A 17673-nucleotide genomic window follows, 5' to 3' on the forward strand; every position below is an offset into this window, starting at 1 on the left:
CAGGTCGCTGAAATCATGCAGCACGGAGTGGCTTAGTATCACCCAAAGCAGTTAGGATTCCGTTCTTACAAACCTACACCGCTCTTGTATTTCCTAACTGACGACCAGCATTAAACAGCTGGTCTGTTAAAGGTGACTTAAGCTATGGGTCACGCTATGACCCATATCTGAAAATACTCATCTATTTTCAGAAAGTAAAAGCAGAATGAAGCTGCTCTTCTTTGGTCTCAAGCGTATGAGAAGCAGCAGCTAAGGCTGTCTCTGACTGGAAAGAAAGAACAATATCCTACCTCAGATGCCAGCTACTTTGCCAGTGGCGGGTCCCAGTGCCAGCGTCTTCTCTGGTCCCTTGACCTGGGGCAGAGTGACTACGACTAGAGGCCAGAGGACACCTTCAGGTCAGCAAGCCCTCCCTGGAGTGCCAGAACAAGCTAGCGATGAGTGGCCTGGAGGGTGTATTTTGGGATGCCAACCTCAGGGCCCCCAGTTTAAAGGAACGCAGGCTGGCAGCAGTAAAGCTACACCAAAAAGAAGGCCCGAGACGATTTCAGACCTGGCTCCTGAGCGTCCACTCCTGGGAAGAGGAACCACGCGGAAGCAAGCCCCGCTCTCCAGTGAGACGCTGAGCACACACTGCAAGAGCCCCAGCCAGAGAGGGCGGGAAGAGAAGTGCCAGCACAGCTCCAGACCCTGCCGTGCACGCTCCCTATGCAGGAGCGGGGCCCCACAGCCAGAGCCTTAGCTCTGCTTCTAAAGACAGCGCTCACGATGTCTACCTAGCACCTTGCCACAGAAAACCAATTTTGGCTTCTAACGTGCTTTATAAAATGATTTAAGTATCACTGGAGGATGTAGGGGTGATCTCACCCTCTTTCCTAGAAAACACACAAGAGGCCCTGACAGAAACCAGACAGTACACCCACTGTGGGAGTCAAACAGAAAAACACCAAGGGGGCACTCAGGGAGCTGGGTTCAAGTCTACCATGTCATGTACTTGCTATACAACATGGGCAAATGTATTCGTGATCTGTAAGTATGTATCCTAATTTCAATATGCGGATGATTATTCCAATGAGAAGACACATAGGAAACACCTCGTACATCTTAACATCCTGCACAAACATGCTCCTGACTCCTAAACTCACAGAGGAAAGGCAGTCCCCACAGAGGAGCTGGGGCAGGAACTCAACATGGCAGCCAGGCAGGTGGCATGAAGGGCTAGTCATGTTTAAGTACATTTGGTAAAAGGATCAAATGTATGACTTTATACCCACACCTCATATAGCAAGTGCCATCCAGTACCAGATTGGGCTAAGACTGGGATAGGGCGATGAATGAAGTAGACATGGTTTCTGACCTCATGGACTTCACAGCCTAGATGGGAAGACTGACAATAAACAAAGAAACACAAAAATTAAATTATTAGAGTTGTGATAATGAAAGAAACAATCATTGTAAAACCACATAGTGGTGGCCTGTCTAAAGGACAAGCCTCGCCTGAAGCTTTAATTCAAAGCCAAAACAATTCAAACCAGTATGCTGGCCACACAACACACAACCTGGCCCAGAGCAGCTGCTTGTCTCTGACTCCCAAGTTTTAGATTATCACCTTATGACAGACAAGGTGCCCATGTAAATATAAAGTCAGGAATCTGGTGTGTTTATAATTTTTTAAAGATTTATTTATTTTATATATAGAGAGAGACAGAAAGCATGAGCAGGAGGGACAGAGAAAAGAGGGAGAGAATCCTAAGCAGACTCCACACTGAGCAGAGAGCCCAAAGTCGGGCTGCATCTCACCACCCTGAGATCACAACCCGAGTTGATACCAAGAGTCAGACACTTAACCAACTGTGCCACCCAGGCACTCCAAGAATCCAGTGTGTTTAGAAAGACCTGGTAGGGCCCACGCCCGGGTATCTACTAGGAACTGTGCATGGGTATCAGCTTCAGAAATAAGAAGAAAACACAGTAAACAATACTGCACTAAAACCTGGGCACAGTTATCACTATATCTGCTATAGTATAAATTCATTCCACAAACATTTACTGAGCACCTACTGTGTGTCCATTTTTCCAGGCTCTGTGGTACAATGAGCAAATGGAAAGTAAATTGTTGTCCTCTTGGAGATGACATATCAGTGGGAAAGACAAACAGTAAAAACATAAGCAAATAAAATGTACATTGAAAGGATTCTAAGACAATGGTGGAATGGGAAGCACCAGGAATCCATCTCCCCAGCTACTCAATGACTGCACCAGCAGAATCCCTCAAGGGGATTGTGTATTTTAGAACTCTGGAGTCTACTGAAGGCTTGCAAGTTCCCTGCTAAGGTGAAGCTGGCAAGCTGTGGTTAATTTCAGTCAATTTCAGCTGCAAACACAGCAGCAGCTACACAACTTCCACCCCAGGAGCAGGGAGGGCAGCTGTGCACCAGGTTCTGGAGCAACTTGAATGAGGATGGGCAAAAAAGACCCTGTCCTCTAAATATCAGGGATTTGTGCCTGAATGTGGGTTGCTGCTTCCGATCAGAGAGGTGCAGACAGAGGTGGACAGCCAGTATGGCTGCACCTCCCTCCATGGTAACAAGCCTCTCCACCTCCGGATGAGGGGGCTGCTAGGGAACTTACAGGGCCAGCAGCAATTTATCCTCCCTTCATTTTCCTCCTTTCCTCTTTTTAGCAGTCAGTAATTGAAGAGTAGGACATTCAAAAGCAATTGAATACATGGGGAAAATTAGAAAGTGACCATGAATGTCCAGAAAAAGGCACATGCTCAGAAAAGACCTGAAAAGACCTTAGGTTCATAGATCAGACTGATCCTAGGCACAAAGAGCCCACAAAAATAAATGTGCCAATTAATTAATTAATTATATAAAAAAAAGACCAAACACTAGGGAACTGGAGAAAATCTGATTCCAGAGTTGCCACATTATTAGATTAAAATGTCCAGTTTTCAATAAAAAGTCAAAAGGCATACAAAGAAATAGGGAACTATGGCCCAATCAAAGAAACTGTCCCAGTGAAAGACTATAGATTTACCTGGTGAAAATATTAAAACTATCTCAAGCTGCTCAAAGAACTAAAGAAAGACCTAGAGAAAATCAAGTAAATAATGCATAAAAAGAATGGAAATATCAATAATGAGGCAGAAAACCTAAAAAGACAGCAAAAGGAAACACTGGACTTGAAAAGAATGACAGAAATGACAAATTCATTAGGGCAATGCGAAGGCAGATGTGAGCACGCAGCTGACAGAATCAGCAAACTTGAAGACAGGGCGATGGAAAGTATTAAATCTAAGAAACAAGGGGAAAAGACTATGAAAGTGAGCAGAATATAAGGGACCCACGAGACCCATCAAGCTGACCAGCACATATACTGTAGAAGCTTCAAAAACAGGAGAGAGAGGGGCAGAGAGAATACTGAAGAATTAGTGGCTGAAATCTTCCCACCTTTGCTGAAAGACAGGACTATAAACACCCAAAAAACTCAAAGAACTCCAGGTAACATGAACTCAAAGAGACCCATACCAAGACATATTATAATCAAACTTTCTAAAGGCAAAGACAGAGAACCTTGAAAGCTAGAACAGTGACTTGTCACACACAAGAGATCCTCAATAAGATGATCAACACATTTCTCATCACACAGAAGGCAGTGGGCAATATATTCAAAGTGCTAAAAGAAAAAACTGTCAACCCAAAATCCTGCATCTGGCAAAGTTGTCCTTCAAAAGTGAGGGAAAAATTAAGCCATTCCCAGATAAACAAAAGCTGAGATAGTTTATCACTACATCTGCTCTACAAGAATTGTCACAAGAGTCCTACAAGGTGAAATGAAAAGACACTAGATAGCACTTCAGAACCATGTGGAGAAATAAAGATTTCAGTAAAGGTAAATACATGCAAAAATATAAATACTAGAATTATAATAGTTCATAACTCCACTTTCTGTTTTCTACATGATTTAAAAGATTAATACATTATTTATTTACTTAATTTTATTTATTTGACAGAGAGAGAGATCACAAGTAGGCAGAGAGAGAGAGGGGAAGCAGGCTCCCCGCTGAGCACAGAGCCTGACTCGGGGCTCAATCCCAGGACCCTGAGATCATGACCCAAGCCAAAGGCAGAGGCCCAACCCACTGAGCCACCCAGGTGCCCCGACTAATACATTTTTTAAAAACATTTTTTAGTTTAAAAGCTAATATTATTGAAACTTTGGTCTGTAACTCCAAATCTTGTTTCCTAAAAAATTTTTTTTTTATTTTATTTGAGAGCGTGAGCACACAAGTGGGGCGGGAGGGGCAGAGGGAGAAGCAGGCTCCCCACTGAGCAGGGAGCCCAACATGGGGCTCGATCCCAGGACCCTGATATCAGGACCTGAGCCAAAGGCAGACGCTTAACCAACTAAGCCACCCAGGAGCCCCATTTCCTACATAATTTAGGAGACTAATGCATTTAAAATTATTACTACTTTAGTCTTTGGGGCACACAATGTATAAATATGTAATTTTTTAAAAAAGATTTTATTTATTTATTTGACAGAGAGAGCTCACAAGTAGGCAGAGAGGCAGGCAGAGAGAGAGGGGGGAAGCAGGCTCCCCGCTGAGCAGAGAGCCTGATGCGGGACTCGATCTCAGGATCCTGAGATCATGACCTGAGCCGAAGGCAGAGGCTTAACCCACTGAGACACCCAGGCACCCTAAAGATGTAATTTTGTGACATCAACAACCAAAGGGATGGAGAGAGAGCTGTAAAAGGAGAATTTCTGTTTGTTATTGAAGTTAAGCTGGTATAAAGTCAAATTCCAGTGTTACAACATTAGGATGTTACACATAATCCTGATGGTAGCCACAAAGAAAATAACTATAGAACACACACTAAAGGAGATGAAAAAAGAATCAAAACATTTCACTGCAAAAAAAATCCACTAAATGTAAAAGAAGACAATAATAAAGGAAATGAGGGGGAAAAGCAGAGAACAAACAGTGCAACTGTAGAAGTAAGTCCTTCCTTACTTGTAATTACTCTACATGGAAATGGATTAAACTCTGCAAAGGACAGAATTTGACAGAACAGATAAAATCACACGATTCAACTGCATGCTGCCTACAAGACACTAACTTGAGATCCAAAGACACAAAGAAGTTGAAAGTGAAAGGTTGGAAAAAGATACTCCATGTAAACAGTAAGAGAGCAGGGGTAGCTACACTAGTGTCATATAAAAATGGACTTTAAATATATGAAGTAAAACCTCTGAAGGTATATGAAGGTAAAACAGTCCTATAAGAGTACTTGGAGGGTGCCTGGGTGGCTCAGCCACTTGAGCATTTGCCTTCAGCTTAGGTCATGATCCAGGGGTCCTGGGATGGAGCCCCTCCTCCCTCTCCCTCTGTCTGCCACTCTACCTGCTTGTGTTCTCTCTCTGTGTCAAATAAATAAATAAAATCTAAAAAATAAATAAAAGAGTAGTTGGGGACTTCAATATCCCACTCATAATGATGGAAAGAACAACCAAAATAAGGAAATAAAGGCCTTAACACAATAAACCAATTAGGTCTAACAGGCATATAAAACACTATCCAACAACTACAGCATATACATTGTTCTCAAGTACACATGGGACAATTTCCAGGATATACATATGTTAGGCCACAAATTCTCAAATTAGTCTCAATATTTAAAAGACAGATATCAGGACACCTGGATTCCGGCTTAGTTGATTAAATGTCTGCCTTCAGCTCAGGTCATGATCCCAGTGTCCTGGGATCAAGTCCCGCATCGCTGCTTCTCCCTCTCCCACTCTGCACTTGTGCTCCCTCTCTCAGTCAAATAAATAAATAAAATCTTAAAATAAATAAGTAAAAGATATCATAAAAAGTATCTTCTTTTTTTTTTTTAAAGATTTTATTTATTTATTTAACAGAGAGAGATCACAAGTAGGCAGAGAGGCAGACAGAGGGACGGGGGAAGCAGGCTCCCCGCTGAGCAGAGAGCCCAACACAGGGCTCGATCCCAGGACCCTGAGATCATGACCTGAGCCAAAGACGGAGGCCTAACCCAGTGAGCCACGCAGGCGCCCCTAAAGTATCTTCTGTGACCACAACAGGATAAAGCTGAAAATCAGTAACAAGAGATAACAGAAAATACTTAAGAGATAAGTGAAAACAAAAATAAACCAAACTTACAGTATACAACAAAAAGAGTGCCAAGTAGTTAATTCATAGCTATAAATATGTACATTATAAAACAAGAAAGATCTCAATGACCTCACTCCACAAATTAAAAAAAAACTAGGAAAAGAACTAAAGACAAAGCTAGTAGAAAAAAGGAAATAACAAAGATTAGAGCAGAAGGACACCTGGGTGGATCAGATGGTTAAATACCTGCCTTCAGTGGGATCAAGTCCCACATCGGGCTCCTCGATCGACAGGGAGCCTCCTTCTCCCTCTACCTGCTGCTCCCTCCATTGTGCATGCGTGCTCGCTCTCTCTCTCTCTCTCTCTCTCTGGCAAATAAAAAAAAACCTATTTTAAAAAAAGATTAGAGTAGAGATAGATGAAACAGAATAGAAAATAGAAATCAATGAAACCAAAAGTTATGCTTTCAAAAGGTCAACAAAATTGACAAACCTTTAGCTAAATGAACTTAAAAAAGAGAAAGAAAAGACTCAAATTACTAAGATCAGAAAAGAGAGTGAGGACTTTACTACTGATTCTACAGAAATAAAAAGGACTATGAGAGTACTATGAACATTATACACCAATAAACTGGATAACCTAGATGACACGGACACATTCTTAGAAACACAAAACCTACCAAAACTTAATCACTAAGAAACAGAACATCTGAATAGGCCAGTAATTACTAAAGAGACTGAATCTATAATAAAAAAATGTCAACAAAGAAAAGTGCTGGGGGCGCTTGGGTGGCTCAGTCAGTTAAGCATCCAACTTTTGATTTTGGCTCAGGTCATGATCTCAGGGTCATGAAATCGAGCCCCATGTCAGGTTCCAAGTTCAGTGTGGAGCCTGCTTAAGATTCTCTCTCTCTCCCTTCACTCTTCCCTGCTGCTTGCATATGCCCTCTCTCTCTAAGAAAAGAAAAAGAAAAACAAAAAGAAAAAAGTCTCAGAGCCAATGGCTTTACTGATGAATCCAACCAAACATTTAAAGGAGAACTAATATCACTCCTTCTTAAACTTTCCTAAAAAATTAAAGAGAATACTTCCTAACTCATTCAATGAGATCACCACTACCCTGATACCAAGAAAAAAACACTACAAAGAAAAAAAGAAAACTACAGCCCAGCATCCTCTTTGAAAACTGATGCAAAAATCCTCAACAAAATATTAACAAACTGAACGCAGCAGCATATTAAAAAAATTTATACATCATGATCAAATGGGATATATCCCTGAAATGTAAGAATGGTTCAACATATGAAAATTGATCAATGTAATATGCCATACCAACTAGAGGAATACAACCACATGACCATCTCAACTGATGCAACAAAAAGCACCTGACAAAATCTAACACCCTTTCATGATAAATACACTCAACAAAACAGGAACAGAAGGAAACTACCTCATATTAATAAACATTATATATGAAAACCCCACAGTGAACATCATATTCAATGGTAAAAGACTGTGAAAGCTTTTCCTCTAGGATCAAGAACAAAGCATGGATACCCACTTCACCACAAAGTACTGGAATGAGGGAAGAAATAAAAGGCATCTAAATTGGAAAGGAGGAAGTAAAATTATCTCCATTTGTAGATGATATGATCTTATACATAGGAAACCCTAAAGACTACACAAAAAGGTGTGAGAATAAATAAATACAGCAAAGTAGCAAAATACAAAGTTCACATACAAAAATCAGTTAGTATTTCTATGTACAATGACTAATCTGAGAAGGAAATTACAAAAACAACTCCATTTACAATATAGCTGAAAAAATTAAATACTTAATAACTTAACCGAGGAGGTAAAGACTTGTAAAATGACAACTACGAAATAGTTCTGAAGGAAATTAAATAAGATATAAGTAAATGGAAACACATCCCACATTCATGGAGTGGAACACTAAATATTATAAAATGTCAATAATACCCAAAGTGCTCTACAGAGTCAATGCAATCCCTATCAAAATCCCAGAGACATTCGGTAAAAACAGAAAAACTCATCCTAAAATTCATATAGAATGTCAAATGTCTCCAAAGAGTCAAAACAATCTTGAAAAGAACAAAACTGGAAGACTCCTATTTCCCGATTTTGAAACTTACTACAAAGCTATAGTAATTGGGGCGCCTGGGTGGCTCGGTCGTTAAGCATCTGCCTTCAGCTCAGATCATGATCCTGGGTTCCTAGGATCAAGCCCCGCACTGGGCTCCCTGCTCCGTGGGAAGCCTGCTTCTCCCTCTCTCACTCCCCCAGTTTGTGTTCCCTCTCTTTCGCACTCTGTCAGATAAATAAATAAAATCTTAAAAATAAATAAATAAATAAATAAAATCTTTAAATAAAGATGGTAAACTTTATTGTATTTTATCACAATAAAAAAGAAAAAAATAAGTATGTCATCCACAAAGGATTAAACACTAAATGCTGCCCAATTTCAAGTAGGCTCGTGGTTGAAATCAGATTATCTTTAATTCTAAGAAATGACTATCTTAGTTTCCTCATGGATTTTGATAGATCATCTGTCCCTGTCCACTATCTTAGACAATCTCCCTTACTATAATTCATTTAGGATGATGCTTCACCCTGAATTCCAAGTTATTTTTAGAACTGAAAAACATTATTGTGAAATTTGACTAGGAAATGCCCTTTACTCTGAAGCAGTTTTTACAATGCTTCTACTTAAAACTTCTAGTGCACTGACTTTTATGCTAGAAAACATAAAAGAAGGAATTTCACAAACTGAAAGGGCAAAAGGAGAAAAAAAGCATAATAACCTGAGAGGGGTTTTCCAGAGCCAACTTCTAAGCTTTCATTTAAAAATAGCCTAGTGAGTGCCTGATCACTTTATTTTCAGCATCCTAGCAAACTGCTCCCTGAGACATAGCTATGTCTCCTCAGGACAGGCCCATGGTAGGGAGTCAATAAACTTGATTTCAACCACTCCTTGATTTCCCGCTCTTCCCCAAACATATTTTTCCTCTTCTCTCTGAGCCTCTTCAGGCTTTAAAAATATATATTTGGCAAATTCCAGAATCTATATTAAAAGAAAAAAACACCTGCAGTTGAAAACATCTTTTATACATTCACTGTATTTGCGGTGAGCGTGTAACAGTATAAGGGCTACCTTTTAAACTGCATTAAAATATACACTGTTACATAATGAAGCTTTGTTTTTTTTCCCTGGTGATATAAAAATTAATAAGCTTAGCCACAGAATGAAGTAAAAGCAAACAAATTTTAAAGCCAATTTTAGGAGCCAAGAAATGAAAGATTTGTCTCTTTCCTTCCATGGCAAAATGCTGATGGTTGTTGAGGTTGGGTACAGGGTATACAGGAGTTCACTGTACTATTCTAGTTTTGTGTATCTTTGAGCATTTACATAACTTCTACTTCACTCTCAACTTTGCTAAAGTGAACAATTAGCTACACTGGAAGTATCAACTTTGCAAAATAAAATTAGCTAAGAAATAACCCCAAGTAGAACACTATAGGGGACAAACTGAACAATGTTAAGTTACAGTGCCATCTATCTGGGGCAGCATGGCAGGTGGGGTCTTGATTTGGACCTTTCCTGGGACTTGAGACCAGGTGACTACAGAGTAAATCACCAGACTTTTCCAGGCTTCCCCCTCCTGCTGTATTTTCCAAACGAGCTTGCTCCAAGCTGCATTACTCATCCTCTCCTAATCCCTATCTACATTAGAAGCACCTGTTGAAATCCAGCTCCAGGGCCCCACCCAGTAAAGACCTTTGACATCAGTAATACCAGAAAAGGCAGACCTGGGTGGGAATCTGGACTCTTGATGCCCTCCTCCGATGATTTTAATAGATATTAACGTTAGAAGCCCCTGAAGATCTCCTTAATTGTCTACCAACAGAGATGTGCCACTCTGAGGGTAACAAGGGCTATCTGCTAACCTCCCTTCACAGGGCTGGGGTAACTGCCTTTTTTCTAGATTCCATCAACAGAAGCCCAGAAGAGGCTCCCAGCAAGGCCCTCCACCCCCACCCCCACCACAATAACCAACCCTGCCACTCCCATATGCCTGGAACCACTGGGACCAATCTCAGCATAATTTTTATAGATGTTTACATCAGTCACCAGAGGAAGTCCAGGTCTCTTGAGACATCCCCAGGCTTCCAAACCATTCTGTGCACTCCCTTTTCTGACCCCACCTCCCACCCTTCCCCATATTAACCCGTGGTCCTCTTGGTCAGTCGTCAGCGAAATCACTTGCATCTTAACTCACATCTTCTACTCTGGACAGCCCTCACCATCCTGTTCCAACAATGTCTGGCTCCTCCTGAGGACAGAGTCCCCTGCAGACCTCTGCAGTGGTGGCTGTCTTCTCCCCCACACCCCTCACAAACTCGCTCAAAGGTACAGTGGGGCCATCTTTGCTCCTCACTATTCCTCCCTTTCTTCCTAAAACTGCCCTAAAACTTTCTCCCTACAACTCCCTTTCTCCCTAAAACTGTGCCTCTTCCTTGTCAGACTATGTCACACACTGCCCCTCCTTATAATCACCTGCCTTCCTCTTGGCCACCACCACCTCCCACACCCCGGCATTACTTACAAAAGATTTTTAGCTACTCACTGTTAATTCTCTCCAGCACATTCCTGTCACCAGAATTCTTGGAGATTTTACCTACAAATGGGTGTCCCTTCCTGTGCCTTAGTTCTGTGACCGCTCCTCCACCCTACTTTGGCCACTCCCATAGTCAAACAGCAGCCCTTTACAATCTCCACATCCAACACCCCATTCTGGCTACTGCCTTCCTCCTTTGTGAATTTATTATCACACAGATTACATCTAAACATCTTGTCCACCCAACAGTGTTAATAATGATTCCTGCTTTAATACGATCTTATAACTTTTACAAAAATTAAGAGAAAACATATTTACAGTCTATTATAGCTACCCACAAGTTAATCATTTCCAGGGCTCTTTATTTCTACCTGCAGAAACAACTTACAGTCTGGAGTCATTTCCTCTTGGCCTAGAGGATCCCTCAGTATTTCTTGAAAGATAAGTCTGTAATCAATAGATTACCTCATCTTTGTTCACAGGAGACTATATTTTACTTTCATTTTTGAAGGATAGTTTTAGATGTAAAATTTAATATAGGATTTGGTGTTGACAGTTTTTTCGTTGAACGTTGGAACTCCACTGTTCTGTGACAAGCATTCTTTTTCCAATTATTGTTACATTTTATTTTTTAGAGCTCTTTTAGGTTCACAGCAAAATTGAGCAGAAAGTACGATTCCCTTATACCCCCCTTCTTCTCACTGGTACACAACCTCCCCCACTGCCACCATCCCCCATCACAATGGTAAATGTTAGAACTAATGAACCCACGGTGACACATCATTACCAACCAAAGTCCATAGTTTATATTAGGTTTACTGTTGATGCACATTCTATGGGTTTTGAAAAATGTATAATGACATGTGCCCACCACTGTAGTATCATATAAAATCGTATCACTGCCTTAAATATTCTCTGTGCCCACTGATTCATCCCTTCTTCCCCCACCCTGACTCCTGGCAACCACAGATATTTCTACTGTCTCCACAGTTTTACCTTTTCCAGAATGTTAGATAGTTGGAATCATACAGTATGCAACCTTTTCAGAGTGGCTTCTTTCACTTAGTAATATGCATTTAAGGTTCCTCCATGTCTCCTCATGGTTTGATAGCTCATTTCCTTTTCACACTAACATTTTCTTGTATCACAAAAAATATATGTAATATTCCTGGATGTACCAATTTATCCCCCTACTGAAGGGCATCTTGGTTGCTTGCAGGTTGCGGTAATTATGAATAAATATGCTAAAAACATCTGTCAGCAGGTTTTTGTGTAGACGTAAGTTTTCAATTTATTTGGGTAAATACAAGAAGTGCAACTCCTGGGTCATATGGTAAGAGTATGTTTAATTTTGTAAGAAACTGCCAAACTGTCTTCCAAAGTGACTGTGACATTTTGCATTCCTACCAGCAATAAATGAGAGTTCCTGTTGCTACACATCCTTGCCAGCATTTGGTGGTGTCAGTGTTTTGGATGTTGGCCATTCTAATACGTGTGTGTTGATATCTCACTGCTGTTTTAATTTGCAATTCTCCAGCGACATATAACGTTGAACATCTTTTTCATGTTTACTTGCCATCTGCAAATCTTCTTTGCTAAGGCGTCTGTCAGTCTTTTGCTCCAATTTTCAGCTCTTCGTTTTCTTACTATTGAGTTAAAAAAAAAATTTTTTTTTAAATTTATTTCACAGAGATCACAAGTAGGCGGTGGGGGAGGGGGGAGCGGGGAGCCCAATGTGGGATTATGCTGGGATCATGACCTGAGCGAAGGCAGAGGTTTTAACCCACTGAGCCACCAGGGCGCCCTATTGAGTTTTAAATTAAGAGTTCTTTGTATACTTTGGATAGCAGTGCGTGATCAGATAGGTCTTTTACAAATATTTTCTCCCAATCTGGCTTGTCTTCTCATTTTCTTGACACCGTTTTTTCCAGAGCAGAAGTTTTTAATTCTAATGAAGTCTAGGTTATCAAGTATTTCTTTCATGGCTCATGTCTTTGGTTACATGTCTTTGTTACATGTCTCATGGCTTTGTTATATCTAAAAAGGCATCAGTATACCCCAGATTAACAAGGTTTTTTCCTACATTATATTCTAGTTTTATAGCGTTGTGTTTTACATTTAGGTCTGTGATCCAGTCTGAGTTAATTTCTGTAAAGGGTGGAAGATCCGTCTCTAGCTTCATTTTTGTGGGTGTAGGTACGCAGTTGTTCCAGCATCATTTGTTGAAAAAACTCTCTTTGCTCCATTGTCAATGCTCCACTGAGTATAGCTTTGCGGGTCTATTTCTGGGCTCTCTGTTCTGTTCCATTGATCTGATTTTTCTTTCACCAATACCATACTGTTTTGATTAGTATAGCTTTACCGTCATGAAGATACATGGTGTCATCCTCCAACTTCCAAGTCAGGCATTCTGGGTCTTTTGCCTCTCCATATAGATTTTAGAATCAGTTTGTCAATATCCACAAAATAACTTGCTGGGATTTTTATTGAGATTATGTTGCAATCATAGACAAGCTGAGAAATGACATCTTGACAATATGGGGTCATTCTACTGTGAACATGGATTATCTCACTATTTAGATCTTTTATTTCATATATCAGAGTTTTGAAGCTTTCCTCATGTACGCCTTGCACATATTTTGTTAGACTTTTTATACTTAAGTACTTCATTTTTGCGGAGGGGGGAAGCTAACAGAAATGATATTATCTTTAACTTCAAATTCCATTTGTTCATTGCTGGCATATAGGAAAGAGATTGACTTTTATAGATTAACTTCATATCCTATACTCTAGCTATAAGTGCTTATTAATTCCAGGAGGTTTTTTTACTGATTCTTTCAGGCTTTCCATATAGACAATCATGTCATCTGCAAACAAAAGACAGTTTTATCTTCCTTCCCGAACAGTATACTTTTTACTTCCTTTCCTCATCTTACTGCGTTAGGACTTCCAGTACTATGTTGAAAAGCAGTGGTGCGAAGAGCATTGTCTCATTCCTAATCCCAGTAGGGAAGCTTTGAGCCTCTCACTATTAAGTAGGTTGATGTTGGCTGTAAGTGTTCTTTGCTATTTGAGGAAGTTCTCTTCTATTACCAGTTTGCTAACAGTTGGGTCGTTTTTTTTTTTTTTTTTAAATCATGAATGGGTATTGGAGTTTGTCAAATGCTTTTTCAGCATCCATTGATATGTCAAATAATTTTTCTTCTTCAGTATGTTAATGTGATGGGTTATATTGATTTTTTTTAAGATTTTACTTATTCATTTATTTGACAGAGAGAGAGAGACAGAGAGCACAAGCAGGCAGAGAGGCAGGCAGAGGCAGAGAGAGAAGCAGGCTCCCCACTGAGCAAGGAGCCTGATGTGGGGCTCGATCTCAGGACCCCGAGATCATGACCTGAGCCGAAGGCAACAGCTTAACCCACTGAGCCACCCAGGTGCCCCTATTAATTGATTTCTGAATGTTCAACCAGTCTTACATGCTGAGATGAATTCCACTTAGTCATGGCATATAATTCCTTTTATACAATGCTTGATTCGATTTGGTAATATTTTGTTGAGGATTTTTGCATCTATGTTTGTAAGAGATATTGGTCTGTACTTTTATTTTCTTGTAATCTCTTTGTCCAGTTTTGGTATCAGGGTAATACTGGCCTCACAGAGTTAGGAAGTATTCCCTCTACTTCTGTCTTCTGGAAGAGATTGTAGAGAATTGGCATAATTTCTTACTTAAACGTTTAGCAGAATTCACCAGTGAACTCATTCAGGTCTGGTGCTGGCTTTCTACTTTGGAATATTAATTATTAATCCCATTTCTTTCACAGATACAGGCCTATTCAGATTGTCTATTTCCTGTTGCATGGGTGTCACACATCGTGTCTTCCAAAGAATTGGTCAATTTCATCTCAGTTATCAAATTTGTGGGCACAGAATTGTTCATATTCCTTTAGTATCATGTCCATGGGATCTGTAGTGATGTTTCCTCTTTCTCTTCTGATACTAGCAATGTCTTTTTTTCCCCCCTTTCCTTATCAGCCTGGCTAGAGGCTTATCAGTTTTACTGGTCTCTTCAAAAAATCAGCTTTCAGTTGGGGTGCCTGGGTGGCTCAGTGGGTTAAAGCCTTTGCCTTTGGCTCAGGTCATGATCCCAAGGTCCTGACATGGAGCCCCACGTCGGGCTCTCTGCTCAGCGGGGAGCCTGCTTCCCCCTCTCCCTGCCTGTCTCTCTGTCTACTTGTGATCTCTGTCTGTTTTGACAGAGATAATAAAAGATAAATAAAATCTTTTTTTAAAAATCAGCTTTCGGTTTTGATTTTCTTCACCGATTTCCTATTTTAATTTCACTGATTTCTACTCCAATTATCATTATTATTTGGCTTACTTTTGATTTAATTTGTTCTTTTTCCTAAGGTAGAAGATTAATTACTAATTTTGGATTTTTCTTTCTTTTTCTAATATATGCATTCAATGCTATAAATTCCTAAGCATAGTTTCCACTACATTCCATAATTTTGATAAATTGGAGTTTCATTTCCATTTAGTTCAAAATATTTTTAAATTTCAGATTTCTTCTTTGACCCACATGTTATTTAGAAGTGTGTTGTTCAGTTTTCCACATATTTGGGGGCATTTTCCAACTACCTTTCTGTTATTGACTTGTACTTTAATTCCAATGTGACCCGAAAGCGGACAATATATGATTCCTATTCTTTTAAATTTGTTGTGTTTTATGGCCCAGAATGTGATCTATCTTGGCAAATGTTCCATGTGAACTTGAGAATAACTTGTAATCTGTTGTTGTTGGATGAAATATTCTATAGATGTTCATTATATCCAGTTGACTAATGGTGCTGTTAACTTCAAATATGTTCTTACTGATTTTCTGCCTGGTGAATTATGTTTATTTCTGATAGACAGATATTAAGTCTCCAATTACAATAGTGGATTTGTCTATCTGCCTTTGTAATCCTATCAGTTTTTAACCACACGTACCTTGACACACACCCTGAAGTCTGCTCTAAAATTAATATAGCTAGTCCTGCTTTCTTTTCATTAGTATTAGCATAATATATCTTTCTCCATCCCTATACTTTAATCTATATGTCTTTAATACTTATAACAGGTTTCTTGTAGACAACATATTTTTGGGTCTTGTATTTTGATCCACTCTCAAAATTTCTTTCTTATGATTGGTATATATAGACCACTGAACTTTAGAGTGATTATTTATATAGTTAGATTAATATGTACCATACTTGTTACTGTTTCCTCTTTGTTGTCATCATTCTCTGCTCCTATTTGTGTCTTCCACACTTTTTCTACTTTTTGGTAGCATTTATATGATTCCATTTTCTCTTTTTTAGAATATCAGTTATACTTCTTGTTAAACTTTTTTTAGTGCTTGCCTTACAGAATGCAGCATATATTTACAACTAATCCAAGCCCACTTTTAATTAACACTACACCACTTCACAGATAATGCAAGTGACAAAATACTAATTCCTTTCTTCCAACTCTTAAATCAGTGCTGTCATTCATTTCACTTATATATAAGCATATACACACAAACTGATACATTTCTCCTATTATTATTTAAACAAACTGTTAGGCCAATTAAGAAGACGAAAAATAAAAGTTTTTATTTTAGCAATGCTCTTTCTTCTCTGACAAATATCTGACTTTCTGATCTATACCATTTTCCTTCTCTGAAGAACTTCTTTTAACAGTTATTGCAAGGCAAGTTAAAACTCCCTCAATTTTTGTTTGTCTGAGAAGACTATTTCTCCTTCACTTTTTAAAGATTAACTTCCCAGGGGATAGAATTCTAGGCCTTTTGGGGCACCTGGCTGGCTCAGTCAGTAGAGCATGTAACTCTTGATTTCCAGGTTGTGAGTTTGAGACCCATGTTGGCTGCAGACACTACCTAAAAAATAAATATTTAAAAATTTTGTTTAAAATTTCTAGGCTTTTTTCTCTTAACATTTTGGAAATTTCATGCCATTCTGTTTTCACTTATGGTTTCTGAGGAGAAATCAGATGTATTTCTTATCTTTGTTCCTCTATGGGTAAGGTGGTTTTTTTTTTTTTTTGTGGGGGGGGTAGTTTTTATTTCTTCCAAGATTTTTTCTTAATCTTTGATTTTCTGAAGTTTAACAATAGTATGCCTAGTTGTTCTGAGATTTTATTGACATTATCTTGCTTGGTATTCCCTGAGCTTCCTGGATCTGTGGTTTGGTGTCTCCGATTAATTTGGGAACATTCTCTATCATTATTGCTTCAAATATTGTTTCTGATTCTTTCTCTTTTCCTTCTGATATTCCCATTATGTATATATTACATCTTTTGTAGTTGTTTCACCGTTCTTATAGATCTCTTTTTCCTTTTCAGTTTTGGGAAGAAAGGACCAGAAAGGAATAGAAGAGAAAGTTCCTACTGTCATATGCTCAAGCTCAGAGATTCTTTCCTCAGCCATGCCCATCAAAGACATTCTTCATTTCTCTTGGTGTTTTCTTGCTCTAGCATTTCTTTATTCTTCCCTAGATTTCCTATCTCTCTGCTTATATTATCCATCTGTTCTTGCATGTTGTCTTTTTTTTCCCTTTTAAACTCCTTAGCATATTAATCATAGTTTTCAAATTATCAGTCTGAAAATTCCAACTTTCTTGCTATATCTGACTCTGGTTCTAATGCTGTTCAGTCTCTCCAAACTGTGTTTTTTCATCTTTCAGTATGCCTGGTAATGTTTTCTTAAAAGGCAGAAATCAGAAGGCTCAGCTGGTTAAGCATTTGCTTTCAGCTCAGGCCATGACCCCAGGGTGCTAGGATCAAGTTCCACATCAGCTCCTTGCTCAGTGGGGAGCCTACGTCTCCCTCTGCCTCTTGCTCCCCCTACTTG

The 17673-nt window shown here is 39.4% G+C and overlaps 1 protein-coding gene across 5 annotated transcripts in view; it reads right to left on the reverse strand.

Moving 5' to 3' along the window:
• DHRS7B (dehydrogenase/reductase 7B) overlaps positions 1–17673 on the reverse strand; it is a 59826-nt gene that overhangs the window by 26866 nt on the left and 15287 nt on the right. The window contains exon 1 of one of the 5 annotated variants that reach the window (XM_080825959.1): positions 291–599. The exons of 1 other annotated variant lie outside the window; for it this stretch is intronic. The gene's annotated coding sequence lies outside the window, so the exon portion shown is untranslated. Of the gene's footprint in view, positions 1–290; positions 617–12357; positions 12428–17673 lie in introns of those variants that run through there. 3 more of the 5 variants (XM_080825961.1, XM_080825962.1, XM_080825963.1) reach the window with 3 other exon arrangements.

Source organism: Martes martes (genome assembly GCF_963455335.1).
Source record: "Martes martes genome assembly, chromosome: 16".
NCBI lineage: Eukaryota > Metazoa > Chordata > Mammalia > Carnivora > Mustelidae > Martes > Martes martes.